Raw genomic sequence first — 12,434 nt, 5'->3', positions numbered from 1 at the left:
TAATTACCCAATGTGAGACACAGTCGACTTGCCGAGGATGAGTGGAGCGCCGCCTGGCACGGAGCGGCTCGAAATTTTGGGACGAGTGCTCTTTCCGACTTTCTTTCATCCGAGAAATTCAATTTTTGGCAAATCAATTGCAAAAACCACTGGGGCGCCCATCCACTGCAGTCAGCCTGGAAAAAGAAATTCACAGTTAAAAAAAAAGAAACACCGACTTTACGTGCCAAAATTCAAACCAGTGTTTAAAGGCGAAGGGCACATCAAGAGACTTTGTACAAAAAATTTTATTGTCAAAAGTTGAAGGATGGATTCAGAGATTTGTTCAAGATATCAAATTTTTATTCCATAAACATACTGGTTGGATTGGGTGGGCAGAGGTAGTTGGATGGTAGGCTGCGAGAGTCGAAAGGGCTTCACTCGGGGCAAATTTATCTTACCGACAGTTAGTAAGATCAAGGACGAGTGCATTGCAGCAGCCTTCTCTTATGTCCGATACTCTTTGCTGGCAGGAACATAACTTCTGGTCCAACACTCATGTGCACAGTCGTCACACAATTAAATCGCTCTCGTGCGGAGGCCTGAAAGAAGAAATCGAGAATGAGGAACTAACTTTTAATGAAGATAAACTTTAATCGCAAAAGACAATATGTACATTTTACATTTGACCCCCTTCAAGTTTAATTAATACAACACATATTAACTCAATTATAATCACGCGCTTATTCTTTTTTATAAAAATAAATTGCACCATTCTGTTTATGTATGCATATTAAGGCAACCACATGGCGAATGGCGACGGGTGATAAAAAGTTTGTTTGATGAGATCAGCAGAATCGCAAGTAAAACCACGACAAAATATGCAACGAGAAAGTGTAAGAATGGGTTTGTAGCTCACAATTCAAAATCGGAACACCAAGAAATAATCTTTGCTTGCGCCTTATTCCGCCCGTTCACCCTCTGGCTGAGTCTTTGCGTTGCGAATATTAATGTGTGCCTCGTGTACACGAACCATTTCTCGTTTGTCGCTTTTTGTCGACTCTAGCCGGGTCGGCGATTCGATTTGGCTTTTAAGCGTAAAGACCATGCAGTGCTGGTGTAAACTTACTCGTGAAAAATGACGGGAAAGTTGAGTCACACTCTAAAAATGAGCGGTCGCGTCGCCGGTCGCTGTTTTCATTTTCTTCAGCCAGCTGGTTCAGTTCAGTGAAGCTAGCACCAGTAGCAAAACCACACTTTCGGCCAACGCCGTAAGTCGCTGACGCATGCGCCTGCGAGGCACTCCGGCAGAAGCCGAGCTGCCCAACATTTGGCTGCTTTTCGACATCCCCACGCTCCACCGCGGTGCGATGCAACAACTGTAAACTCTCACAGGTTTCATCGGCCACCACCAGTTACTGCCCCTAAGGTATCCATGACGTATTCAGTTAGCTATACTCGTTTTAGTCACCGGGATCCGCATTTCTGACAAAGTGCAAAAAGTTCGAAAGACAGCCACCAACGCTCTAGCGCCAGGGCTGCGCACTTCCCCTATTATACAAATTTTGTGTTTTACACAAAACATGAAATTCCTCTAAGCTTTTTCAAAGATTTAATTAATATTTCTTGCCCCATGGACATAATATATATGATGAAATTAAAAGTTGAACACAAATACTCTCACAATAATTAAAAATTTTGTTCTATTTGTAAGTAAAGGTTGTAAGAGTTCAAATTATTTATTTTGGTTTTTATTTCAACTAAAACCCACAGTATTAATTTTCTAACATAAAAGAAAATCTATGTTAATTAAATAGCTGCGCTAATAATATCAATTTAAATGTTTTATTGATAAATAAATTATTAAATAAGATAAAAAATGCAAATAGATATTAAAAAAAGTATAATATTATTATTTTTATATTGAACTAAATGCAAACATTAATGATCTTTTTGTAGATTAGCTTTATCGGAAAATAAATTCCTCGTCACTTACGTAATCCAAAACGCGGCAAGGAACGTCCCTTCAAGGGTCACTGACTGGCACCACTCTCGACTATATTATTTCTTCACAGAAGAAACACAACGCGCGCGGCTGCAGCTATTTTGGTTGATGGGAAAATATGTATTTTTTTCGCTTCTCGGGCAGCGCAGCGAAACTCCTTGATACATTTCACCACTTTAGGTGGCCGCCTCAGACTAATACTGGCGCGGTGGTTTTAGAGAAATCATGGTCGGCTATTTTAGAAAAACAGCCACGAGGGGGGATGAAGGATATATCATTTGCACCAGCACACAATAGGGGGAGGTATCTGCTGTCCAGGGGGTGAGGTGGCCGGCGCGACCGGGGTGGGGGCCATTTCAAAAGTAAAAAGGGCCATTCATTGTTCGCTCTCTTGCAGACGGCCAGCAGGGAATTTAGTCACACCGAATGTACTTGATTCGAAATGATTAAGGGTCGACGAGGCTGCAGAGCGTTTGGGCCTCTCTCTCAATTTGGCTCTCGTGCAGTTGGGAGATTTTATTATTAGAGGCACGGCTAGGCTCTTCGAGTAGCTACGACACCCCAGTGTTTGGACTTGATAAAATAATCAGAGTGTCTCGGCTGTCCTAATATCTTTACCATATGTCTGCGATCTGTTGATTGAAAAGACCTTCTCATCGCATTTTATGACCACGCTGAAACTCTATTTTCATTCGGCCCACTCGAAAAATAAACGGGGCGAGTGCCTCGCGAGCAGGACAACATTTTTCACGAACACGCACTTTTTTAAAACAATTAATTGAAAAATGGCACCAAGAAAAAATCACGATCTCGTACCTATTGATTTTCTCCCATAATATATTTTATGCAATTGTCATGGGCCTACTCTGCTGGATTTTCAGCACAAAGTTCCCTGTGTATACGGTGGTGGCATAAGTTTCAGGGGACCGTTCAAATCCACAAGTCGAATGCTCCCATAGAGAGCTGCGTAACAATAAAAGGAGGCTGAAGGGGCCTCATAAAAGTCTTCTGTGTGCCATATGTGTGTCGTCTTCTTATTTAACGGTCTCAACAAAAACCACCCCTTAACAATGAAAAGTGACCTAAAAACTTCAGTTCTTGACTGACTCGCAGCCCAACAACATCAAACTTGTGCTCCTCTCTCTCTCCGCTATGGATTTCGTACGATTTTTAAATATTTTTAACGGTGAGTTAATATTCAAGCAATTTTTTTTCTTTACTGAAGTGTCACTTTCACTCCACTAAAGGTAATCAATTAAATAGGATAATTAATTTTTTACTCTTGCCAAGAGAGTCACATAATTTTATTTTTAAGGTCCGTGGCTGGGCGACTCTCTCGCGGTTAATTGTTTTTTAAATAGTCCACGATGAATGTGTCCGTTTAGCATTCCAGCAAGCCTTTTTTGCGGACACTACACTGCAAAAGCGGCGGTTGCGTGCGATTAATCACTGTCTCCAAATGCCCTACATGGACAACTGTGGCACTTAGGTGTTTGCCTCGCCTCCTATTGGACGGAATTTTTGACTCGCAGACCTGTTTGTGCCGCCGAGCTGTCATAAAACAATAGAAATTTAATTTATTTCCCGATCAATGTGCCTGATAACAAACTGCGCGCCGCTCTCTCTCCTGCTCCTTTAGAACAAAAAAAAAAACAAAATTATATCCATCTCAGAAAATCAGTGCGTGCCGGCCGATGTTTTGTTTTGTGTGAGCGCCCTTGCTTGTTCCGAGAGGAAAATGAACTGTGTTGGGCTCGTAAAATTACAATCCTAAAATATTTCGTGCCTGCAGTAGAGAGATTGTTTACACTATAATAGCTGAGAGGCGATTTTTTTTATTGTGTGCCCTTTTTTCAAGGTGACAGCTTCAAGATTTGAAAGCTTTTAAAATTCTTTATCAATATGCAGAGTAAATAAAATAAGAATTTCTTAATAATTCATTTTTGAGAGGTCAAGAAAAACAAGTTCATTATTATAAATTTCGCTCTTACCGCACCTTCGAAATAATTTATTGCGAAAAGTGCAAGTGTGAAATAATTTGTAACTGCACGCCGAGAGGGTAATTATAATTTAAGTGCGATCGCCCAAGGTCTGTGAAGCCTTTCTGTTCGCTGCCAATTAAAAGGCGCCTCACGCATACACCTCTGGCAATATAATATGCGCGGTTTACCCGCAGCGGAGAGTGACGTGTGCCAAGCAAGACGCTGCAATGCATCTCTCGGCTATTTGCATTGCGACGAGCTGCTCACGGCTCTCGTGAAGTGACCCGAGTGCTGCACGTAAATAAATCATCGTGCACAAGAGTGTGGCGTCTTTGCCCTCACGTTGGTGCCAATAAAGCACACACCTCTGCGCTGGTTTATGAAGTGATCTATTCCATCAGCTGTCACCGCTATAGCTTTAAATCACGCCAACGGGTTCATGTTATACGTTTACTTTCATAAAAATGTGAACATTATCCAAAGATCAATTTGACCAAAACTAATAAATTATTAAATTTTAATTTGAGGTAATACATAATTGTAAATTATTGGCTGCTAATTCAATGAACTATACAAAAATAATTTCTTTGCACATTATATAATTTTTAATTTTATTTAATATTCATTTAACATTTAAAATTTAATATTTTAATGAGGGCCACCGTAACAAATATACGCGCAGATTGGGCAAAGAAAATCATGGCTATAATAACGTTCAGTGCAGATAAAGTGGCATATGAAAATCGAGTGGAAATGCGGCAATGTCTGAAAGAAAAATGGGACTTTCGGCCTACCTGGGCATTTGTCGGCAAAAAGCTCATTTCTTCGAGACAGGGACACCAAACACAAGATGTAGATCTCCCGCGCCCTCATCATTTTTGTGCTTTCGTCAGACTGAGTCAGACGTCAACTGGTCAACTCGTGTTGGTGTCTGGTGAGCTGCTTGGCTTACTCACTACCGAGGAACATTCCTCTCGCTGGCTATGGTGGCTGCTGCTGTTCGCTTTTCAGCGCTTCGACAAGATCGAACAGGTCAGCAAGGGGATGAGAGACGATTCACGCATCAAGAGAAAGAGAAAAAGTGAAAAAGACGCCACTCCGTTTACATTCTATAAGTCTGCGCTGAATTTTAAGTTTAAATCTATCGCATTAAAAGCCATATGTATTTTCCTTTTCAACGTGCATCTATCAATGCTGATATAAGAAAAAAATCTTCCCGGATGTTGGTGTTTTTAAGCTGCAGTTTGTTGAATATGATATTTAGAACGCGGGTTTTTATTTTAATACAAACTTTCGATTCTTTTTCTGTATTTTGACGCAATTTTGTAAGAATTTATTTTGTATTGAAATATGCAAAACACTCTAAATTTAAGAAAAATTATATATCATTTTCTCACAAGGATTTTTTTTTAAAGAATTTTTAAATACACCGTTATTCGCGAAGACTTTCTAATATAACAATTTATTCATAATTTTCAGTTCATCTGTGTATGTTGAACTGCAAAATTTGAAGTTTTATTTTAGTATGCGACAGATTTAATTATTAATTCCCGCGCAAAATAATCTATTGAATGGAGCGACGTCAGCAGCATCTTTTTCAATTTTGTTCTTTCTCTCTCTCTGGAATCGTCTATCATCCCCGTGCTGACCTGTTCGCTCCTGTTCACACTCGTCGAGGCGCTGAACAGCAGCAGCCACAAGCCAGGAATTTGTGCAAAGATAACAAAGTCGCCTCTTCTCTTCTCTGTGCCACAGCAGATCATATCTCGCCCATTGTCAGCCGATGGAGGATTTCGCCCAATTGCCGATGACCCCATCAGCCCCAAATACACCAGAGACTTTCGCCGTGCCACCGAGGTAGGGTAAAACTAGGCACTTAATTTAATTAAACGCGCAGGAATCACTTATTCGGGAAATTTCTGTCTGGAGAGCGATAGCCAGTTAGCAACTCAATGAAACTTTTGAGCAATGCGCGCGTCACCTGCTTTTCTATTGGGTTTTCATTAATTGTTTTTTTTAGTAAAAAATAAATATTTAGTAATTATTTAATATTTAAATTGATTAATAAATATAGTAACAATGATTAAAAACAGTAATATTACCAACTCTTACCAACAAATAAATTTAAAATTTATATTTATCGAAGTTTCAATACATAATAAAACCGTTATTGGGCATAAAAATCAAATAATTTTGATTTTTTATTAAATATTAAAGACTTTTTTTATATCATCCAATCAATTTGGAGTTTCTTGCACTTTTTCAGCCTTTTATATTTTGTAATTTGATTGCATCGAATTCTCTCCCCACTTGAGACAGATACACATCTGAGGACAATTCTTTTTACCATCGGGGCATTGAGAAGATGGATCTCTCCAAATCTTATTTATTTTCACCCCTATTGTTGCGTGCATGAGGGTTGATTGTTAACTCTGTGCGCTTCTCGATATTACCTTGGAGAAAAGAACTGCCAAAGAGTCATGAGAGGAGAGCGGGAGATAAATTGCCAATCGCAACTGGCGCAAAAGGGCGAGTTAGTTTAATTCGCAGGGGACTGCATACGCCATGATTAATTTCTATTAATCAAAGACGGACAGCGCAGGAATATTGAGCCATAAATCTCCATTCATAGAATTATTTAAGAAAAATCAAACAACTTCGGTCGGAGTAAACAGCAAAACCAAAATCTACGTTTCGATTAAGGAGACAAATCCATTATTAGGCAATGACAATTTGTCTCTGTAGAAATTTTATTCTGCACTTAAAGGGCCGTTAATCCTTTTTTGCCGTCACTGAGCTTTTTGTGCCAAATCCTGCTGGTGCGTATCCTTGGGCGCAAAAAAGAAAAAAATAACCAGCAGCGAGGGAAAGAGAAAGGAAAAAAATAAAAGGGCATCTTGGAGGAGAATAAAGCGCGGGCGCTGCAGTGAGACAAATTCTTTTATCTTCCTTACTTTTCTCCCAACAAAGATAGATTACCCCATTCTTGCAATTTCCCTGTCGTATCGAGCACCATAACTCTTGGCGCTAGATATACGAGCCCGGGAGATGTGCAAAGCGCAAAAACGACTCGCTCTGCGCCCGCCACCGCCGCCGGAATAAACGGACTGCCGCTGTATATATTCCAGGGGGTGGTTTAGAGGATGAATGGCCCGGGTTTAGCGCGCGCGAGAGGAAAAAAAGAGAAGACGAATATCTACGCAGAGAGGGTGGCAATAAAATAAAAAATGGACACAATATCGCCTGGCATTCTTTTTGTCACAATTCGGCCCGATAAGTCCTCGGCTCGGCTCAAATGCCCCTTAGGAAACAAAAGAGAGCAGTCGAAGAATAAAGGAAAAAGAATTGTTCATGGGCCTTGACCTGCACTGCACCTTTTGTTGATATCTAGACTTCAAGATCTATAATTGAGAAAATAGCTCCATTTGCTTTCTATCGAAATATTTTTGTTGCGGGTCCAAAATATTTTTCTGCATTTCAATTCATTTGCTCAGAATTAGTCAAGTAAAAGTCATTTATCATTTGAAAAGACTCAATTTATAAAATCAACTTCAATTAATTATTCTGTATTTATAATTTTTTAAATTACACTGCTTTGGGGCTTAATTGCGCCTTTATTAATGATGTAATTGTAAATCTTCATAATTTTTTTATTTCAACCGAAGCAAAATTAACAAAAAATCAAAAGAAAAATGGGAACAGCTCCAAAAAAAGAATAATGCTTGGCATCCTTCCGGTATGTATTTGCCATTGCAAAGAGATTCGACACGGAAACAGGGCCGAATTTTGTTTTACGAACCCGGTGGCAGGCAGCACCGGCGAGTCAGAGAGAAATACGTGCCCTTAATAAATTAGATTCAGCAGGATTTATTTCGCGCACAGGAAAAGCAATTCAGCGAGAGCGCGCGCGGTGGCATGGCGAGGCCCGCCGCCGCTTCTGTATCTTTTCCTGGCTTTTTTTCCTGTGCGCTTCCCGCAGGGTCGTTTATCTCGTGCCACGTCACATCAGTAAGCCCATTTAAATTAAACTATTTTTTACGTGCGCGCAAGAATAAGAAAAGGGCGCCGAGCAATATCCGCAGCAACCTGCTCAGGATCGAGCCGAGAGAATATGCTCGGCGTCTGCCTCGGAGTTTAATTGATGGCTCGCACGCCTAAGATCGCTCTTAATATAGCCGCCCCATTTATATTTCGCACCAAGAGCAACTACTAGTGCATGTGCGTTGTGTATAAATAAATTTTCCAATTTTAAAATTCCCAGCAGCGGCGGCATCTCTCATCGCCGCGGCAAATATGTCTGCTGTCCCGCCGGCAAGGGGCGAGAGCAGGGAAATTTGCATCATCCCCCAGATGGCTGCTTTCGCATTGTTGTATAATTGAGGATGACACATCCCCCAGCTCCGTGCACTTGCCGTACGCAATTCTCCATCCGCCGCCCCAAGTACGTGAGACTGTAATCAAATTGCTGTTTCTCCGCGGGCAAGAGAGCTCCCCGAGATGACAAAGTGTAATGGAGAATTGATCAATTGCTCTACGCGCCAGCCACAGCCCGTTCAAGCAAAATTTTGTCTTTATGGCCGTGCCAAATTGGGAGAGAAAATTGGAAAAGGATTTCGATGCGGTGGTAGAATGTTACCGACATCATAATCACAATTAATTTGAATGTATTTTCCTATAAATTAGCCAAATTAGAGGATAAAGTTCAATATGATTTTGATTAAAGTAAAAACAAAATTGACATTTGGTAAAAAATAAATTTAAACCATCTTAAAACTAATATTATTGTAATTCATTGTTTTACGATTTACTAAAAATATCTTCATTTTTACTGAATATTTTTAAAAACAGAATTATATTAATTAATTTTATTTCACTATACATTTTATAGCATATGGTTGATGTTTCTTACATTTTAAAGATGGAATACATATAGTATATTTGATATATTTATTAATTTATAGTCTGCATAAGTGTTCGTTAATAACAAAAGTCTAAACATAGAAATAGCAGAGCTCTTTCTATTCAGCTTGTGTGTATTAAATAATTACATATTTTTTATATTTGATATGATATATGTTCACTTTTTAAATGACCAAAATGACTTTCTATGTCATTGTTATATGATCAATGAATTTTGTTTTTGTTTCAAAATAATGCACAAAATGTTTTTATTAAGAATGTTTGAATAGAACTCACATACAAATTCTTTCTGACCACATAGCAAAAGAGCGGATTATTATGAAGCACCCAGCGAAACACTTTCATTCGAACGTTTAGCCCGACTTTTTTTCGTTTCACCTGCGAGAGTTTGCAATGTTCTCTCTCGCCTATGATGCAGAATCGTTTGGCGGGTTATTTTTTGAGAGCTCTCTTTCTCTCTCGCTGAAAATTTATATAAATCTCCGCGTCAGAGCAGCAGAGAGAAAAGGGCGGCTCTTTTTGATCTATTATCCCAGCCTTGGGCCATTGGAATACAATACGAATGTATATGTGTGTCGAGCGCCGCTCTGGTATCTGCACTCATTGGCAAAATTCCATGCAGCGTGTTTTTTTGGTCCACTGCAACAACCCCTGTGGCTTTTGTTTTCATTTCGGAAAAAAAATCGCGGCCAATCCCAAAATTTTCCAAGAGTGCTCCGACGACAAATAAATCCAGAGAAAATGAATTATTATTTTGTTTTTCATTTTCTTCATTAGGCGTATTTATAATTTTATATCAAAGAATTGAAAAGAGAAAAAATAAACTTTGGGAGGGGCAAAATTTTATATAATTGTCTGTTACAGACTAAAGAAATAAAATCAAAAAGTTTATTTAAGACAATTTGATTTCATTTCATTAACGTTTCTTAGAAATCACAATAAAAGTTATGTAATGCATAGAGATTTTTTCATTGTTTTTAATAAAACACTACAGTTTAATTTAGATTTTTTTAGGAGCTAAAAATGTGCTTGGGTGGAAATTGTTAAGTGGGGCACGTGTTTTTGCAACATTAATTAATTGTTTGTTATTCCATCACGCGACCCTCACATCCAGCAGCTTTGTCTCCCAGAACTGTTACTTTATTCTATCAAAGTTGACGTGAGTTTTCAATATTTATTATATCCAGCAGAGTGTGAGCAGCGAGTGTATTAGCTATTTAAATTGCAATCTAAGCCCTGACACTCTCTAATGTACTTCTTGCCATAGCTCGAGTGTGTTGCCAGCGGCGTGTAATTAAGGCGGCAACCCCTTCAGCATCAAGGGGTTGTAAATTATGCAACACACCTCTAACACGTTGACAACAAACAGCCTGCGTGAAAACCGCCGGAGAGCGAGTTGCTCCCCGTGTTGGCAAAAACCGCTCGCAGCAAAAACGAACCAACGAGCAGAGAGCAGAAAACACTTTTTGCAGTCATAATTTTAAAAAAGAGCGTGCAGTGGTGGTCGCACCAGCAGTGGCAGGAGTAATTAATCTTGGAAATATTTTATGACGAAAATCGGGCCAGCACATAAATTTGGAAACGCTGTTCGCGAGGAGGAGGAATGGTGCGCTCCTATATTTTTTTGCTTTCTTGACTTTTCTTTCTCGAGAGAGAGCCGAAGCTGATATGCTAATGTATAAGGGGTCCAAAAAAGTTTTTGTTGTCTCGGCGCGCGGGGATAGGCGCGCAGCACCTTCTGCTAATAAATCATGGCATGCCTGCTTTTTTAGATTTATCACCAGCAGCTCTAATGGCGGACCATCGATTTTGCATTAGGCGCGGCGGCGGCGGTTCCCGCTTCTCTCACTCGCTCTTATAGAACTCTCTTCTTCTTTTCGCTGTGGCATTTTATTATAATGCTGCAGTCGAAGCATTTTTTTATTCCTATATCGCTTTGGTACGTGAGAGGTATTGAGCGTGCAATGACAGAGTGCGATGGCCATTATGATTGATTCCCTTTATGGCGGTGATACCCCTGGAAAAATGGATTTAAATATTATACGCCACCCTTCTCTCGTTCACCAGAGAGAGGTTCGAGATAGGCTAAGCGAGGAGAAAATTGCTGTGAATTAAATAAATGATCTGAAATTGTAAAACCCAAGAGCTTAATCTACGACAATTTAAATTATTCTGATATCTTATATTCAAACGAAAATGGGGTTGTAAGTGAAGAGTCATTCAAATTAAAAAGAACTTCTGATATCCTTACCTATACTTTGCCCCAAAATAAATTTAGCTATAAAATAAATTCCAAATATTCCTGATAATTATATAATTTATAAAAGATAGAATAGAAGGATGTTACTTTTCAAATTTTATTTTTATTATTGCTACTTTTAAAGAAAGCATTAAATTATATTGCAAAAAATGAATCTTTATTTTAACAGGCAATAGCAGCAGCCCAGGGGGGAAATGCAACCTGCTCGACAAGTCTGTCATGCAAGTTGCATTTTTTTTACGCGCTTAAAAGGGGTTAATTTTTAAGTGAAGCTCCCTGATAACTTGGAACTTCATCTACCGCTTGGATTTTTCATTACAAAGCAATTAAACTATTCTGTTGACGATAGAGCTATGAGTGGATTTATTTTATTATTAAAAAGGTGCAAAGTTCAAAAACTCTAAAAAAAAATCATGCTGTTTTCTCTCTTCTTTAAAAAAAATTCCAAACTAATATCAACGGAATTTTTAATTCATATTTAAAATTTCCAGACAAATAATGTGCAATGTTGAATTAGGATCTTCGTCTTTTAGGTTATTTTTCACTCTTAAAAAGCTGACACGGGTATATGAAATCCCTAATTTGCATGTTTCATTTGATAATTGGGTGTACAAAACAAAAGCAAAGCATTTAATTTCAGCAGTGCATCCATCTAACTTAATCTCTCGAAGACGCAGCAGTTCAGATCTTAAACGCGCACTTATACGTATAGAGAACAATGCAATTTCATTTTCACACGCTGGTACATATAAAGTGCGAGAGAGTCGTTTTGCACGCGCAAAGGGAGCTACAGGATTGCCGCCGACTAATTCAAAGGGCGCTGAATGCATTTACACCGGCCGAGGGTGTTGTGTGCGAGAGGGTGGCGCCATAAATACAGCAGCAAGCGAGCTTGCAGACCTGCAGGCTTTGTTTTAAATAGAGGCCCATCTTTCTTGCGCGCATTTAAGCCCCTGTGCCCCGCGCGCTGTCCAGAAAAATAAGCAGCCTTTACCAAATGTAGACCAGTATAATCAGAGGCAGGATTTACAATGCATAAATTGCGTCGAGCCACTCTCTCTGCGCGCCGCCGCCGCCGTGTTTTAGAGCAAGAGAGGTACACATATAAATAAATGCTGCTGCTGTGCGCCTCTTTGTGAATCATATATTGTATTATGGATTTAAAATAGAAATCCAGCAGCAGCTCTTTCGGTATAGCCTGCCTGTTGTGTGGATATACGTTAAAATATTTATTGTTCTAGAGGGGATTTCGCGTCGGAATTATGCGATAAATTTCAATTTATTAATG

At 39.3% G+C, this 12,434-nt stretch overlaps 1 protein-coding gene and 1 long non-coding RNA gene across 10 annotated transcripts in view; one reads left to right on the top strand and one right to left on the bottom strand.

The window, feature by feature from the left end:
* The window catches only part of LOC132205142 (homeotic protein antennapedia-like), a 110,565-nt gene that overhangs the window by 87,868 nt on the left and 10,263 nt on the right, over positions 1 to 12,434 (bottom strand). For 3 of the 9 annotated variants that reach the window (XM_059634039.1, XM_059634034.1, XM_059634033.1), the window contains exon 1: positions 4,761 to 4,876. The exons of 5 other annotated variants lie outside the window; for them this stretch is intronic. The gene's annotated coding sequence lies outside the window, so the exon portion shown is untranslated. Of the gene's footprint in view, positions 1 to 4,760; positions 4,877 to 12,434 lie in introns of those variants that run through there. One more of the 9 variants, XM_059634042.1, reaches the window with a different exon arrangement.
* The window catches only part of LOC132205147 (uncharacterized), a 46,591-nt gene continuing 39,854 nt past the window's right edge, over positions 5,698 to 12,434 (top strand). The window contains exon 1 of the long non-coding RNA XR_009442669.1: positions 5,698 to 5,823. This is a non-coding gene — a long non-coding RNA (uncharacterized LOC132205147). The remainder of the gene's footprint in view (positions 5,824 to 12,434) is intronic.

Source organism: Neocloeon triangulifer, unplaced genomic scaffold, assembly GCF_031216515.1.
Source record: "Neocloeon triangulifer isolate White Clay Creek 2 clone unplaced genomic scaffold, ASM3121651v1 ptg000002l, whole genome shotgun sequence".
NCBI lineage: Eukaryota > Metazoa > Arthropoda > Insecta > Ephemeroptera > Baetidae > Neocloeon > Neocloeon triangulifer.
This window is presented reverse-complemented; position numbering and strand designations above follow the sequence as displayed.